Genomic DNA, 18,921 nt, shown 5'->3' with positions numbered 1-18,921 from the left:
AATTTAAGTTTCTTGCTAGTTTAAAAAAAAAATTGTTGCTAATTGAGAATAGATTATAGTATATGTTTAATATGATATTATTCTAATAAGTGATTTTAAGTTTAATTAAATTTTATTTAAGTTATAAAACGTATGATTTTATTATTTTCAAATAATTATCATTGTAAATGATCATATTTTAATTTGTTTAATTATTTATTATTTTTAAATAATTATCATTGTAAAATATCTAAAAAATATCATATTTTAATTTGTTTAATTATTTATTATTTTTAAATAATTATCATTGTAAAATATCTTATTTAAATTTTTTTTAGTTATTTGTTTTATTTTATTTAAGTTTAAGTGATGTTTACAAACTACCATTAAATATAAGAATATTCTGTTAAATATAAGAATATTTCGTTAAAATTAACAATAAAAAATAAAAAATCGTTAAAAACGAGAATTTCCACTATATACACACTGTTTATATAGAAGAGATATATATGGTGTGGTTGATATAACTTTAAGCACTTATGTGAATTAAGTTTTTAAAAATTCTTGGGAGGGTTTGATTGAGTTTTCCAATGAAAAAAACTTTTTGCTTTTACAAGTTATTTTTGGAGAAGCTATAAAATGTGGTTTATTGGGAAATTATTTTTTAATAAGCTAAAGCTAAAAACTTAATCTTAATCAAACAAAGTTATACATATATTTGTCGCGAAAATAATTAAGTTTTTCAGATTATGACACTTAACTTCCTAATTTAATTTTGTGGTTAAAATATATTTCGTCAACCATTTTTGGCGGCTATAGGTACCTCTCTATTAACTATAAGGTCAGCACTTACATGACAACTTCCAATTTGTTTAGAAGTATAATTTTTTATTAAAAAAAATTATTTAAATATTCAAAAAATATTAAAATTAAATTTTAAATAATTAAATTTAAAGTTATTCATTTTAAAATTTAAAATCTAATTAACATTAAATTAAATCAAAACAAAGATTAATAAACCAAAATCAGAGTTAAACTAAATATTAAAATAAAAAAATTAGAACGGGTAGCCTGGGGCGGCTCGTTTTGCCCCAGGCACGAGGAGGATCTTCCTGCTCCCTTATGCTTATTCCCCTCGTTCTTCTCCTCGTGGGAGTACAGGTAGCATGGGGCTGCTCATTTCGCCCCATCTCCTCACCAAATTCGTACTCGGCAGCTCTTCCACCAGTTACGCCTTTGGTGGTAGTGTCTTGGGTAGTCTGGTAGGCCTCGAGCAAGCCAACCAACCTAAGGTTGTCATTATTTACTAGCAGCCTACAACCTTTCTTGTCGTGAGTAAGGCTGTTAGCATGGTTGCTCAAGTGAGCATGTCTGAAGTGGGAGGAGGCAATTCCCATGGACCTAAACAGTGAAGTAAAATAAGATGAGTACTAATTTATAAAAGAAATAAAAGAAAAGAAAAACAAGGAATGGCTAGTACCTCCTTGCTCGAAGGAGAGATTTTCTGCAACCAGGTTAGTCGTCATAAATTATTCCTTAAAGTAGGCACCCACATTGCTCCTAAATGTGGGGTCGATTAGGAACACTTGGCATGTGTCCTTGCTCATGTCCCTATGGAAGAAGTAAAAAAATCCAGTACCATGTTGACCTGGATTAGACTTGAGGTCAAACATGTATTGGACTTCGTGGGGAGTTGGTGTTGGGGTTTTATTCCCTAATTAAAACCCAATTTTTTTGTAATCTCGTTTTATTATCAATAAAATAATAGAAATCATTTTTTGACTTGGTCAATCACTTTGCTCACATGTTTTATTTTTATGATTATTTGTTTAATATAAACTTATATTAAATCTCGAGCGTGTAGCTAATCGTATTTATAGTGACGTAATCATAATGGAATATAAATATGATTGTATGTTCAAAAATAAGTTAGTCCTACGATTAGCCAGTGCACACGATTTACACTAACTTGCCAATCTACGATATGATCTACTTACACATTGCAGTGTTATGTTCTTTCCAGAACATTAGCAAAGTAGATAAGATCGGATGTATTTGTTACATCGAACTGGACCGATATTGACAGTGGATAGGATAAGTAAACATACTGTTATTATCTATTCTAATCATATCATATAGTTGACCATAGGTCAATTCAATCTCAATTATGAGTGGTTAGTATTCTAACTGATTGTATTATTTGAGTTCTTTGACTTGTTCGTTACCAGCTTACCCTATAGACTAGCCCATACTCACATCTTGGGAACTCGGTAGTATAATTGAGTGGGAGTGTTAATCATAGATATGAACTGTTGGGGTTTTATGCCCTAATTAAAACCCAAATTCTTTATAATCTCATTTTATTATCAATAAAAGAATATAAATCATTTTTTGACTTGGTCAATTGCTTTGCTCACATGTTTTTTTTCATGATTATTTGTTTAATATAAACTTCTATTAAATCTTGAGCATATAGCTAATCATATTTATAATGACGTAAGCACAGTGGAAAATAAATATGATTATATGTTCAAAATAAGTTAGTCCTAAGATTAGTTAGTGCACAAGATTTACACTGACTTGCCAATCTACGATATGATCTACTTACACATTGTGGTGTTATGTTCTTGCCAGAACATTAGCAAAGTAGATAAGATCGGATGTATTTGTTACATCAGACATGACCAATATTGACAGTTGATAAGATAAGTAAACATACCATTATTATCTATTCTAGTCATATCATATAGTTGACCATAGGTCTATTCAATCTCAATTCTGAGTGGTTAGTATTCTAACTGATTGTATTATTTGAGTTCTTTGACTTGTTCGTTTCCAGCTTACCCTACGGACTAGCCCATACTTATGTCTTGGGAACTCGGTAGTATAATTGAGTGGGAGTGTTAATCATAGATATGAACATCTATAGCTTCTGATGAAGAAGTGAAATGATGGTTTCTTTTTAGTTTGGTTCAAGGTGTTAAATGATAGAGATCTCATTTCAGTAATTAAATTAGTTTACTGAAATATCATTTACAAGGAACTAAGTGTTCTATGTATAAAATACATTGAGTGGTAAAACGGTATTTTAGTCCTATCTCATTGTAGACCATCTATAGAGGATTGAGTGACAATTATGGTTGTAACAATGGATAATTAATAGCGTATCTATATTTGTTATAGAGCGTTCTATGAATTTAAGAGTGCAATTCCGAGTCTTTAGTGGAGTCACGAGGAATTAATAAGTTAGTAAATTTATTTGTTAGATTTATGATAACTTATTGGAGCTTGATTTCATAGGCCCATGGTCCCCATTGAAACTTGGATAAAATCATCTAGATAGTCTCAATTAATTGATTTAATTATCAATTAGAATTATCAAAGTTGACCAGGTCAATTTTGGATAGTTTCACAGAGTTATGTAATTTAGAGAAGAAAAGAGAAATTATGGCAGATTTATTAATTAAGATAAATTGGTATCTAAATTAATAAATAAGTTTAAATTAAGGTTCAAATTATGAATAATTAATTTGATAAAGGATTTAAATAATTAAATCAATAGAAAATAATAAATGCCTTGATTTTAAGTCCAATGGGCTTATAATCAAATGAGAAATTTCACGGGCCTAAAGTCCATGATAATTTCGACACAGGGCTTCAAATTGGCTACTATTTTATTGATTTTTCAATTAAATTAAATGAACTAATTGAGTCTATAAAATGAGTGCTTAGAGAGAAGTCAAAATACAAGTCACAAGTCAGATTTTCTGATAGGTTTTAGATTCTCACTAAACACAAGTCCTTTTCTAAGCCTGTTTGTTATTTTCTCTTATTCTCTATGTATCTATCTCATGTGTTGAGAATTGCCCACTCTAGTCTAGGTGATTCTAAGGATACTTTGGAAGACTATGAAGAAAATAGAAGATCGGTTCAGTTTCTTGATAATACTATGCGACAGAAAGGATACAAGGGTTAGAGAAACTGAAGGAAGGACTCATTCATTTCGCTGCGTATACTGTAAGTATTCTTATCGTTGTTTCTCTTTGAATTCAATTTTAGAAACATGTTCTAGGTTATCTCATATTAATTTGTTTAATATTAGATCTACATGAAAATAAATAAAGATCTTGTATAAGGTTTTCCCAACAACTGGCCTCAGAGCCTTGAGTAATCTTTATTTTCATGCATGAACATGTTAAAAATTGGATTATTTTATGTTTTTGAATAATTGGATGGTTTTCATGTGTTTTATGAAGCATATTGAATTTTATGTGATTATTAGCAATTTTAGGTTATTTTGATGTGTTTTCTATACCATTAATTTTTATATATGCTTTATTTTGTGTAAAACATGTTAAAAATTAATTAGAAAATAATTTTGGTTTGAAAATTGCTCAATTTTTTTTTTTGAAAAATTTGCATGGCTGCCCATGCGCGCGTGCCACTCGCGCGCACCGCGTGCGTCACCCACACGCACGCCCGTGCGCACCAGCCAGTCGCACGCAATGAACAGTACTGTGGTACTGTTCATCCGATTTAAAAAAAAATTAAAGAAAAATAAAAATTGTGAAAATATCTTATTTTATCTTTAAAGTAAGATATTTTTGTTAGTTGAGATATAAATAATTAGATATTTTCTACAAAGATTCAAATTCAAATTTAAAAATAGACTAACAACCTAATTTAAATATTTTAATATATTAAAATATTAGAATTAGGATATCATATATTTTCTTTTAAATTCTGGATGTTTTATTAAATCTTTATTTGAAAATATAAATATCTGTTTATTCTATAATTTTTAATATTTAAATTATTTGAAATTTGTTAGTTAGATATTTTCATGGATATTTGAAGTTGATTAATTGTTTTAAGATATTTTAGGGTTGTTATAGCTATTAATATATATATATATATATTTTTTAAAATGGTTAAAATATTTGCTTATAGTTGTAACAACACAATATATTTTTAAAAAATAGTTAAGATATTGATTTTAAAATTTTAAATTGGTTAAATTTTGAAAACTATCATTTTTTTTTCAGCCAATTAATAAAATATATATTTTTAAACGGGATTTGAATTAACTTTGGTTAATTGTTGATATCCTATTTAAGTTAAATTAATTTTTTTTCTTCAAATTAACCTAAAACCAAGTTGATTGTTGATAAATGAAATTTAAATTAACTATTGTTAATTGTTGATCAATTTAATTTAAATTGACTTATTTTTGTAAAAACTTAATTAATTTGAATTTTTTTGATAAATTATAGATAATTAATTGTGGTATTTTTGCAAATGAAATAAATTGTGGTATTTTTGCATAAATTCATAGACTTGCTCATATTGTAACATGATTATGCCCATCCAATTATAACATATCTGTGTTGCACTATATGTAGTATTTTTACAATTGGGGTTAGATGCATATAGTGGCCCATATGCTTGTTAGATATATGGATTTTGCTAAATAAAATATTCATAAAATAATAGGTTTTATTTGGGCCCATTAGAAAATGTAAAGTTTAAATTCCTCTCTTATGGGTGATTCTACTTGTGAAGACCCATTTGCTTTGCATGACTATGGTAGGCCTAATCAATTAATAACAATTAATAAAACGAATGTTTAAATTCCTATCTTTTGGACCTTGTATGGAAGATTGATGGCCTTTGTAATGGGAACGACATATTGGACCCAGCCCTCCTTCATACAAGCCCAATTGTTAAGGCTCATTTACCTGAGTTGGACTTAATTGTATAAGTTCATTATATTAGTTAAACCTAAATATTGATTAGCAACAAATTAATTCTAAATTAATTGAATTTGTTTCAATGTGACACTTTAGAATTAATAGGAAATTATAAGACTTTGGTTTTAAAAATTCTGATCTTACAATTTTTTGGAGAATCAGTCATTAATTTTCGAAAAATAATAAAAATACTATCTTTTAATTTTATAATGAGCTTATTTTAAGATTTATATTCGATCTCCACCGTTGGTTTAACAACGTCAATAACTTAATGGGGCCTCGAGGTGCTTTGATTTGTCCCCCCACAGAAGGTGTTCATTAGTTATTTTGACAAGATTAGATCTCGAAAGATAGATAATTATAGGTCAAATTCTCTAGACTTACCCCTACGGTGACTACTAGGACTAATCTATGATTATCGAAACCGTGGATCTAGCTCATAAAATAAGAGATTTTGTTTTCTTATTTTGATTGAATAGTAGGTTGTTAATAGTGGTGTCCATTATTAAATGAGTTTACAACTCTATTTTACTAGTGATATTTTTTACTCTCACCAACCGGGACAAGGATATCATAGATTAGTTAAAACCCTAAAGAAATAGAGATATGATTGTTTTTTATATTTTTTCTCATATCTTACATATTTTTGGTATATGTTGTGTTATTTCTTGAAATTTTGTGAATAAAAGTTTTATTGAGCATATGTGATTGATTTCTATTTTATGGGTAATTTGTAGTTTTAAGTTAAGTAGTGTCTGTGTCTACTCCCATCATTTCTCAACTTTCGATGAAGAAACTCACTGGAGAAAACTTCCTTAATTGGAAGCAAAATATCAACATAGAGTTAATTGGTGACAACTCCAAGTTCGTCATGATTGAGGAATCCCTGGAACGAGCACCGTGTCCGCACGTCCGTGATGGCACCGTAAATGCTTGGATAGCACCATCTCCACACATACATGAAGACACCGTGAATGCTCGAATAGCACCATGTCTGCACGTTCACGATCAACTCAACTATGGTCTGACGCAACTCATGAACGAGCTTCAGATTATTGAGCCTATCATGGATGGATCTAGTAAGGGAGGAGAAAATAAGACTACTGCTATTGCTGCTGATCCAGCTAAGACTGAAGCTCACCAAGCTTCGTCTTTGAAAGTTGGAAACAAGAGGAAAGATGGACAAAATAACAACCCCAAGCCTGCAAAGACGAGTGCACAATCAAGTACACAGACGCCTAAGGGGAAGAACAAGAAAAACAAGAAAGGTAAAGGTAAGTGTTTTCACTGCAAAGAGAAGGGGCATTGGAAACAGGATTGCCCCAAGTTTCTAGCAGCTAAAAACAAAGGTAATGATTATAGTTCATTTATCTTGGAAACATGTGTTTTAGAGAATGATAAATCCGTTTGAATTATTGATTCTGGATCTACTAACCATGTTTGTAATTCTTTACAACTTCTTGAATCATGGGAGGAAGTGGATGAAGGCGGCTTAAAGCTTAGAGTTGGGAACGGAGTGTTCGTTGCGGTCCAAGCTAGAAGAAGAGCTCGTCTGAAGTTCAGAAATAAATTTTTAATTTTAAATGATGTATTTTTTATTCTGGATTTTAGTAGAAATTTAATTTCAGTTTCCATGTTACAATTAGAACGATTTGTTATGACTTTCACAAGTTCTAACATATCTATTTCTTTCAATGGATCACAATTGTGTATTGCATGTTTGGAAAATGAGCTTTATATTCTGCGACCTAACGAACCCCTCGCTCTTAACAATGATTTATTCAAAGTAGCTAAACCTAAGACCAATAAACATCAAAAGACTGATAACGATAATATGACATATATATGGCACTTGAGACTAGGTCACATTGGCTATGATAGGATTCAAAGACTTACAAAGGATGGGCCTTTGAGGGAACTAACCTTAGGTGAATTACTTGCCTGTGAAGGCAAACTGACCAAACTTCCATTCTCTGCAAAGGGTGATAGGGCCAAAGAACCACTTGGACTTGTTCATTTAGATGTTTGTGGACATTTCAATGTAGAAGCCAGGGGTGGTTTTGAGTATTTCGTCACTTTCATTGACGATTACTCTAGATACTCGTGTCTTTACCTAATGCATAGGAAACCAAAAACATTTTCAAAGTTTCAGGAATTCCTAGCAATGGCTCAGAACCAATTAGGTAAAACGTAAAAGATCTTGCGATCGGATAGGGGTGGATAATATTTGGATATGCAATTCCAAGATCATTTAACTGAACTTGGGATTTTATCACAACTTACTGCCCCAGGTACTCCACAACAAAATGGTGTAGCGGAACGCCGGAATAGAATTTTATTGGAAATGGTTAGATGCATGCTTAGTTACTCAACTCTACCAACTTCCATCTGGGGACATGCAATTGAAACCGCGAATGACATTCTCAATGTCATGCCATCTAAATCAATCCCCAAAACACCTTTAGAACACTGGAATGGTCGTGAACCTAGTTTACGCCATTATAGAATCCGGGGATGTCCTGCCCACGTCCCGAGGAAAAAGGAAGGAAAGATAAAACCGTGAACTAAAGTTTGCATGTTTGTTGGCTATCCTAAAGGTACTCAGGGTGGACTTTTCTATAGTCATTCAGAAAAGAAAGTGTTTACTTCTGCGAATGCTGCTTTCCTTGAAAATGACTATGTCCAAAACTTGAAACCTCACAGCAAAGTAGTTTTAGAGGAGATGGTTAAAGATTTGACTCCAACCAATGTTCCATCGTCATAAATGCGAGTTGATGATGAAATTCCCACTCTTCATGTCCAACCGACGCAAGTCGATTTAAATGAAGAAAGTACCACTGTTCCTGAGCAAACTGTCATAGAGCCTCGTCGTAGTGGGAGGGTTTCTAGGAACCCAGTTCGCTATGGTTTGGATGGTGAAACCAATATGGTTGTTGGTGACACTAGTGATGATGATCCGTTGCCTTTCATACAGGCAATGGCTAGCCTTGAAAAGGAACTATGGCTCGAAGCCATGAAACAGGAAATGGAGTCCATGTTGGTTTTTATTGATCAAATTAGAGATTATACACAGCGGAACAACAATCAAATTGTTAATTTAATCCCATGAATAGAAAAATTACCTAAGGTCCTTCCTTGTCGCTATCTTTTTGTATGGCTAAATCCTTGAGATCTCACACCAAGATCTTCCAAAATGTTCTCAGCACACAAAGAACGAGTGTGGGCTCGCTATACAAACAATAGGCAATAAACTATTTATCAGATGTTCTCAACACATGAGATCTGATAAAGTTAGGTTTTGTGAAGAATAGTGACTTTTGTTTGTATCACTGTTCTATTTCTCTGAGAGAGATTTCTAGACATTTTTCTATCCCTGAAAAGTTACGTTCTGTAAAACTGATATCCTATATTTAATATATCCCATATATTAAAATAAAATCTTAGTTATTTTAAACATTTTGAAAATAACAAATCAGTTATCAGATTTTTGTTTAAATAATAATATTTTAATCAAATTACAATATCTCATTATTTATTTAATATTTAAATAACTAAAATTGTGGAACCTAGAAACTGATTACAGTCTCTTATGTGTGTAGCACAGTGACTGTGCACTGTGCTACACGTGTACCACAGTGACTGTGCAATGTGCTACACGTGTACCACATGCCAGTGATTGTTGGGGTTTTATGCCCTAATTAAAACCCAAATTCTTTGTAATCTCATTTTATTATCAATAAAAGAATAGAAATAATTTTTGACTTGGTCAATCACTTTGCTCACATGTTTTATTTTCATGATTATTTGTTTAATATAAACTTCTATTAAATCCCGAGCATATAGCTAATCTTATTTATAGTGACGTAATCACAGTGGAATATAAATATGATTATATGTTCAAAATAACTTAGTCCTAAGATTAGTCAGTGCCCAGGATTTACACTAACTTGCCAATCTACGATATGATCTACTTACACATTATAGTGTTATGTTCTTTCCAGAACATTAGCAAAGTAGATAAGATCGGATGTATTTGTTACATCGGACAGGACTGATATTGACAGTTGATAAGATAAGTAAACATACCGTTATTATCTATTCTAGTCATATCATATAGTTGACCATAGGTCAATTCAATCTCAATTCTGAGTGGTTAGTATTCTAACTGATTGTATTATTTGAGTTCTTTGACTTGTTCATTACCAGCTTACCCTACGGACTAGCCCATACTTACATCTTGGGAACTTGGTAGTATAATTGAGTGGGAGTGTTAATCATAGATATGAACATCTATAGCTTCTGATGAAGAAGTGAAACGATGGTTTCCTTTTAGTTTAGTTCAAGGTGTTAAATGATAGAGATCTCATTTCAGTAATTAAATTAGTTTACTGAAATATCATTTACAAGGAACTAAGTGTTTTAAGGATAAAATACAATGAAGGGTAAAACGGTATTTTAGTCCTATCTCATTGTAGACGGTCTATAGAGGATTGAGTGACAATTATGGTTGTAACAATGGATAATTAATAGCGTATCTATATTTGTTATAGAGCGTTCTATGAATTCAAGAGTGCAATTCCGAGTCTATAGTGGAGTCACGATGAATTAATAAGTTAGTAAATTTATTTGTCAGATTTATGATAACTTATTGGAGCTTGATTTCATAGGCCCATGGTCCCCATTGTACCTTGGATAAAATCATCTAGATAGTCTCAATTAATTTATTTAATCATCAATTAGAATTATCAAAGTTGACCAGGTCAATTTTGGATAGTTTCATAGAGGTGTGTAATTTTGAGAAGAAAAGAGAAATTATGGCAGATTTATTAATTAAGATAAATTGGTATCTAAATTAATAAATAAATTTAAATCAAGGTTCAAATTATAAATAATTAATTTGATAAAGGATTTAAATAACTATTTAATTAATTAAATCAATAGAAAATAATACATGCCTTGATTTTAAGTCCAACGGGCATATAATCAAATGGGAAATTTCACGGGCCTATAACCCATGATAATTTCGACCTAGGGCTTCAAAATGGCTATTATTTTATTGATTTTTTAATTAAATTAAATTAAATGACCTAATTGAGTCTATAAAATGAGTGCTTGGAGAGAAGAAAAAGAAGATTTTTAAGTCTCAAGTCAAATTTTCTGATAGTTTTAGATTCTCTCTAAACACAAGTCATTTTCTAAGCCTCTTTGTTATTTTCTCTTCTTCTCTCTATATTTATCTCATGTGTTGAGAATTGCCCACACTAGTCTAGGTGGTTCTAAGGATACATTGGAAGATCGTGAAGAAAATAGAAGACTGGTTCAGTTTCTTGATAATACTCTGCGACAGAGAGGATACAAGAGTTAGAGAAACTGAAGGAAGGACTCTTTAATTCCGCTGCGTATACTGTAAGTATTATATTATTTGTTTATCTTTGAATTCAATTTTAGAAACATGTTTTAGGCTATCTTGTATTAATTTGTTTAATATTAGATATACATGAAAATAAATAAAGATCCGGTATAAGCTTTTTTCTAACAGTGATGGCATGTGATTTTTATTATTATTTAAATACCAAAAATCCCAAAAAATAAATTAATTCAAAATTAATTATATTTTTGTTAAATCAAATAATTAATTAATTATTAATTAATTAATTACACATAATTAAACAATAATTATGTTTGATACATAGAAAAATATTTTACTTATCACATAAGTCCTTTTTGCCCATTTTTGTATTTACCTTTGTCAGTGTATGTTTGAGCCATTTCGGGGACCATGGACCTATAACATTAAGCTCTAATAAATTGAAACTAAATAATTAAACTCTTTAATTATAATAGTTAATTTATTAATTATGATATTGATCCACTATAAATTCAGAATTGCACTCTTTATGTTATAGATATACTTTTACAGAAATCTTATCTTAAGTCGTCCATTGATATAACCATCTTACAATAGTTCAACCCTCTAATTAATTAGTTCATAAATTAGAATGGAAGAATTACCATTTTACCTTTCTAATTTACTTCTTATTCCTTAAGTGTCATTAATTCACTAGTGAATAATTAATCTATAATCTAATTATAAATTTGAGCTCAAAATCATTCAGTTCCAGAATTAACCCTTAAGGGAACTAATATACGATCCGTTAGGAAAGATTAGATTCCGTATTGTTGATACATGTTCCCAGCCATCCATGATATTAAATCTCCAAAACAAAAGTCATTAGCCTCATTCTTTGAAGAGACCTTAACGAATGGATAAAAAGATTTAATAAACATGAACAGAAGTTCATGAACACTTAGGATTTAGGTTGATCTATAAATGATCATCAGTTATGATACGAATTACAAGTCTTTATTGTTAAATGGTTTTTGGATAAATACTTTAATTCATATTGGTCCATGTCATATATAATCATATTATATAAAGCACCTTTACCGAGATGTCTTACCACATCAATAATCCGAATCTAGATTATTTGTATGATTATGATACTCAGTAAACCGTACTTACAACTCCAATTAAAGAATTCCATAACTTTAATTTGTTGTTGTTGACTATTTTTATTCATTCATGTGATCTTAATTCTCTTGTACTAATACAAGATCACATCCTCAATAATGAATATGGAATTTTTATGATATTTACAAAATTATTCAAACAATAATTTAACAATCTAAATATAACAATAATAATAAATCATTGTATTTATTTATTCACAGAAAAACAAATGTCTTTACATGCTTTTAGGACACACTCCTAACAATCTCCCACTTGTACTTAAAGCAAGTGAGGCATTTCTCTCAATCTCATATTACGTACATGACCCTCGAATTGCTTTGCCAGAAGCATCTTCGTGAACGGGTCTGCCAGGTTGTGTTCTGATGCGATTTTCAGAATGGACACATCTCCTCTATGTACGATTTCTCTGGCTAAGTGGTATTTGCGCTCTATATGCTTTCCCCTCTTGTGGCTTCTTGGTTCTTTAGAATTGGCCACTGCTCCACTATTGTCACAGTAAAGAACAAGTGGTTTCTCCACTTCTGGAACTACTTCCAAATCTGTGTAGAACTTTTTCAGCCAAACTGCTTCCTTACCTGCTATGTATTCAGCTTCCATGGTTGAATCAGCTATACTGGATTGCTTAATGCTTCTCCAGACAACTGCTCCACCACCAAGAGTGAATACTGACCCAGAAGTAGACTTTCTACTATCCTTGTCAGAGTGAAAATCTGAGTCAGTGTATCTAGTAGGTTCGAGGTCACTACCCGAATATACTAGCATATAGTCTCTCGTTCTCCTGAGATACTTGAGAATATGTTTCACCGCAATCCATTGTTCCAAACCTGGATTTGATTGATAACGACTGACAATCCCTACTGCATAACATATGTCAGGTCTAGTACATAACATTGCATACATTAGGCTCCCTACTGCTGATGCATATGGATACTTTCTCATGTCCTCTTGCTCTTGTGGTGTCTTTGGACACTGATCTTTGCAAAGAGTAATTCCATGTCTGGTCGGCAATTGACCCTTTTTGGAATTCTCCATAGAGAATCTTTTAAGCACTTTATCAATATAATTTGCTTGTGAAAGTGCTAGGAGCTTGTTCTTTCTATCTCTTAGAATTTTAATGCCTAGAACATAGCTCGCTTCTCCCAAATCTTTCATTTGGAATTTGTCAGCCAACCATTTCTTTACATTTGATAATGTCTCTACATCATTCCCAATGAGTAGGATATCATAAACATAAAGAACTAAGAAAGCCACAATTTTTCCTTTGATGTATTTATAAACACATGCTTCATCAACATTTTGTTCGAAACCATATGTTTTAATAGTTTCATCAAATGTTAATGTAACGCCCTGGTTACCCCAGAACAGTTACGGTGAACCGGAAATTTGACCCGCTACCCGAGTCCTTTGGTTAAAAACGTGCTCTAAGTGTTATTAACAGGTTAAGGTGGAAAACAATAAAAAGGAAAGGGTATCTTTTATTAAATATATAACTGCTCATGAGCTTATCAAAACATTTACAAGTTATTTACAACTCAAAATGGCCACTACTGTTTCAAATTTACAACCCCGCCGACCTAAGCGAAAAAAATAGGGTAAACCCCCTAGTTCCTCTGAGAACTCCTTGGCCGTGGTGGTCAAGCGGCCGCATATGTACACATCACCGCCTAAGCTCTCCACTCAAGGCTGGGTGAGCTTTTCTTTCCCTTTACCTGCACCACATAGCACCCATGAGTCGAGGCCCAGCAAGAAAACACAATATGGCATGATATAATATCAACAATGATCATAATAATCATTCAGGACTATCAGTCCAAAACAGATAGGTGACAGTCGCAAAAGTCACTAAATTGGGAATAGCTCCCTTCAGCCTTGTGACGATAGGGTCACCGGGGCTTAACAGGTAAGTGAACCTTTCATTAGCTTAACCAGGATAGGTGCATGGTGACTGGTCACCAACATAACCTTCCTTATGACCATAGAGTCATAACCCTGGAACAACGTTCCCTAGCTATGTGACAAACGGTCACCTAAGCCTTAGGCCCTGGCTCTGAGTAACTAGTCTTAGACTAGCCAAGCGCTTATAAGTTTCATCGACCCTAGGGTCGCTCCAGCGTTAATGCCTTAGAGTCATTCAACGTTGCTATCGATTAGATATAATCTTCATTCGACCCTGCATTCAGGACGCTTATGCCGGTTCTGACTCTTAGGCCAGTATCCCTGACTAGTTAGTGCCATATACAGATAAACAATATTCGCTAGCATTTAATATGCAATCCATGTCCACATTTATCAATCAACATGCCTCAATACAATCATGCATGTCACATACACACAGGGTGCAGTTTTCTCACCTCAGGTTTGAGCGAGAAATATTATAAGGACGACCCCTGAGAACAATCGATCTTTTGGTTCCTTAGCGGTTACCTAATCACAACCAATTATAACCTCCATTATTGAGAATCCACAATAATAGGGTCTTAAAAGCACCACTCTCGGGACCTCGAAACATGCCCACACGGTGAGTAGATTCGATCCTGGGCCTTAAAGATTGAAACCCCAAGTCAAAAGCCATTAAAAACACTCAAAACGGGACTTTGAAGGAACAGAGTAGCGCTACAGCGCTGACCCCTAGCGCCCCAGCGCTATTCTCAGAACCCTCAACACGCCCAAATGCCCCCTGAGTAGCGCTGTAGTGCCCTAAGGTGGGCGCTATAACGCTACCTCCAAACCAGAAACCCCCTGAAACCTCCTTCTTCATCTCCTTCGATTCTAACCTGTTTCCAATGCTTCCAAATCCAAATTTTGGTGCCAAATGAACCCAAAAACCATCCCAACATATCCCAAACATCACAACCATAAGAACTCTAGCCAAAACTCCCAACAAAACCAATATCTCAACCTAGAAATCACAGCTGCAAAACAGAACTAAAACAGAGCCAACCAGAGAATTCAATGGTTAAAAACTTACCCAAAGCTCAGCTTATGATGTTCTTCAAGGGTGGAACACACTCCCAAACTCCCAAGGCTTCCCAAGCTTGAATCCTCAAGAATGGTTCAAAAATCACAAAGAAAACTGAAGGGAAAATAGGTACGGGAGAGGCTTCAAGTATACTCTGTTTTCTTCTTTTCTTTCACAACCAAAAATGGTTATATCTATCCTAGGGGTGAAATGACCATTATACCCCTAGGTCAATTTAAGGTTTCTAAAGGATCCCAAGGGAAAAATTGGTATTTTCCACCTATCTCGTTAATCATAATTAACGCTCTCCAATTCCCGCTATTCTTGATAATCTCAAACACCAATAATTCATATCCCGTTACCTTTTAATTCCCGGCAACGCTCTAATCGTTAAAATCTCCCCGAGACTTATCCCGAGCCCCGAACTTAAACCTGTTATGACTAGACCGCTAATCAATATTCCAAGATCGTCTCATGCCGAATAGCTCGAACAAACCCACATTATAATGTGGTCTCAACATATATCATCAACATGCATACAAATATACAATTATGCCCTCAACGGGCCAAATTACCATCACACCCCTATAATTGAAATGTGGACTCACATGCATACATTTAACATCATATTATAATATAATTCACATATACTTGCATATATTCATTTAATGGCATAATTAAACAAGTATGGCCCTCCCGGCCTACTAATCCCGCCATTAAACCACATCGGAGAATTCGGGGCATTACAGTTAAGTTCCAAGATCTTGATGCTTGTTTCAATCCATATATGGATTTCAACAATTTGCATACCTTTTGATCTTGATCCTTCTTTATAAACCCTTCTGGTTGTTCCATATAAATGGTTTCATCAAGATAGCCATTCAGAAAAGCTGTCTTGATGTCCATTTTCCATATCTCATAATTATAAATGGTAGCTATGGATAAAAGTATGCGAATGGATTTAAGCATGGCCACAGGAGAAAATGTTTCTTCATAGTCTACACCCTCTCTCTGTGTGTAGCCTTTGGCCACAAGCCTTGCTTTATAGGTCTCTACCTTTCCATCTGCACCTCTTTTCTTCTTGTAGATCCATTTGCATCCAATGGCATTAACATTGTCAGGCAGATCTACAAGTTCCCAGAGTAAATTGGAATACATTGATTCCATTTCTTGATTCATGGCATCTTGCCACTTATCAAAATCAGGGTCTTCCATTGCTTCTATAAAAGTCAATGGATCGTCCTTTTCAGTATCTGATACAAGAACGTGTGCCTTATGTTCGTAGCGGATAGGTTGTCTCACAATCCTCCCACTACGATGTTGCACTGGTTTTTCCTTTTCAAGAATTGTGGTTTCTTTGGTTGTTTTATCATTAGTTGCTGCTGGTGACTTTGCGACTTTATTTGAGACCATCTCCTCCAGTACAACCTTACTGCGAGGTTTGTGGTTATTAACATAGTCATATTCAAGAAAAGTTGCATTTGTCAATACAAATGTTTTATTTTCTTTTGGACTATAGAAAATTCCACCTCTAGTCTCTTTGGAATATCCCACAAACATACACACTTCAGAGCGCGTTTCCAACTTCCCGGTCTTCCTTTTAAGCACGTATGCATGACACCCCCAAATTCTAAAATGGTGTAAACTAAGTTTACAACCATTCCATAATTCTATGGATGTCTTTTGGATAGACTTAGGTGGAACATCATTCAATGTGTATAGAACACATTGAATCATATAGCCCCTGAATGACAGTGGTAATGATGAGAAACTCATCATTCATCTAACCATATCTAATAACGTTCTATTCCGACTTTCTGAAACACCATTTTACTGTGTTGTTTCAGGTGTAGTGAGTTGGAATTGAATGCCATGCTCACGTTGATGGTTCTTGAATTCACAGTCCAAGTACTCTCTCCCTCGATCAGATCGAAGTGCTTTTTAGTAATTTACCTAATTGCTTTTTAGTCTCTGCTTGAAATTCATTGAACTTTCCAAAAGTCTCAGATTTTCTTTGCATTAAGTATAGGTAACCATATCTCGAATAATCATCAATGAAAGTGACGAAATATTCACAACCTCCTCTTGCTTGTACATTAAGTGGATTGCAACATCCATATGTACTAGCTGAAGTGGTTCTGTGGCTCTTGAACCTTTAGCAGAGAAAGGTCTCTTGGTCATTTTGCCTTCTAGATAGGATTTTTAAACAGGGAGAGATCTAATTAGATGGTTCTCTTAAAGGGCTATCCTTTACAAGCCTATTTATTCCGTCTAGACCAATGTGACCCAATCTCAAGTGCTACAGATATTTTTCACTATCGGAATCAGTTTAATAGATTTAGGATTAGGTGTTTTTAAATAATTCAAAATTATAAAAAATTTGTCATTCCTTATAAGTATGTAAACTTTGTTTATCCCAAAGCATTTGCATAACAAGTAAATAGATAATTTCTTTAAATAATAACTACTTTATTAATAAAAGAAATAAATGTTATGCAAAAATAGAAATAAGTTTCCAAACATTAATAATCAAAATTACTAACAATAAACAAAATTTCTAGACTGTAGTATTCTTTGTTTAAAGAAATCTAAAATTTCTAAAACAAAATAAAGAAATTTAAATTGTTCAACTAACAATAAAATTACTAAATAAAAAAAAAAACTGCTCTCCAACTTCTCCAGCTCCTTACTTGCTACCAAAATCCTCATCAGTCTCTTCCTCCTTTTCAGGGTTCTGATTCTGCAAAAGGAAAGACAAAAGAAAAATAGATTAGTGACATATATTTTTTGAATCTACTATCCAAAAATTTGAATATGATATTCATAGTATTTGAATCTACTATTGAAAGTTGGAAAAATATATGTAAATCTTATTTACCTTTTTCGTTTGATATAAACGATGACACTCAGCAAAGACTTCCTCTGTCATTGCTTGCCACATCTCATGTGCTGAGTCATAGTGTATATATTTTTCCTTTGTTTCGTCAGGCATGGTTGAAAGCATGCAATAACGTGCCAACCGATCGGATTTCATCCAATTTGCATATTTTTCTTCTGCTTCATAGCTAGTAGCTAGAGGTGGTTCTGTTGGAGGTTTTTCACAGACAGTTGACATCATCTTCTTATAAGAAAAAATAGTCAACATGCCTCGAAACCAGTGTTGCATATTTTCAGGTTCAAAAACCAAGGATTTGAGAAAGGCATCGGTGTGTAATTCACCAATAGACATTTTTTCTAGAAATAAATACAAATAATATTATTATATTTAGAAAAATAAATATCAAAGTTTTCGGAAATTAAACGTGATGCATGAGCACAATTAAAACACATAAAATAAAGATTAATTTCCACGATAAAATTTTCTAACAATTAAAGTGTCGCCTTAGGGTTGGTCAAATTAATTTTAGAGAATTTATAAGACATTCTTATCTTTATTGTTTAATACATAAAATAACTCTTTATTTTCTCTTTTAAACATTAAAGTACCGCTTAGTTTGATCAAGTTATGATTATCCACTGCAAAAGCTTAATCATAACTTTGTGAGTGTAACCCATTATTTCAGAGTTCATGACTTAACTTAGGACATGCCACCTTAGGGTCGGTCAAGCCTAAAATACATCATTAGTTCCTATCTATGTAAGAAATACAACCTTGATATTGATATGTCTAGACACCTTCCTTAGGGGGACGAAAACAAAGC

This window comes from Humulus lupulus, chromosome 1 (assembly GCF_963169125.1).
Source record: "Humulus lupulus chromosome 1, drHumLupu1.1, whole genome shotgun sequence".
Lineage (NCBI taxonomy): Eukaryota > Viridiplantae > Streptophyta > Magnoliopsida > Rosales > Cannabaceae > Humulus > Humulus lupulus.
Note: the sequence above shows the minus strand (reverse complement) of the source record.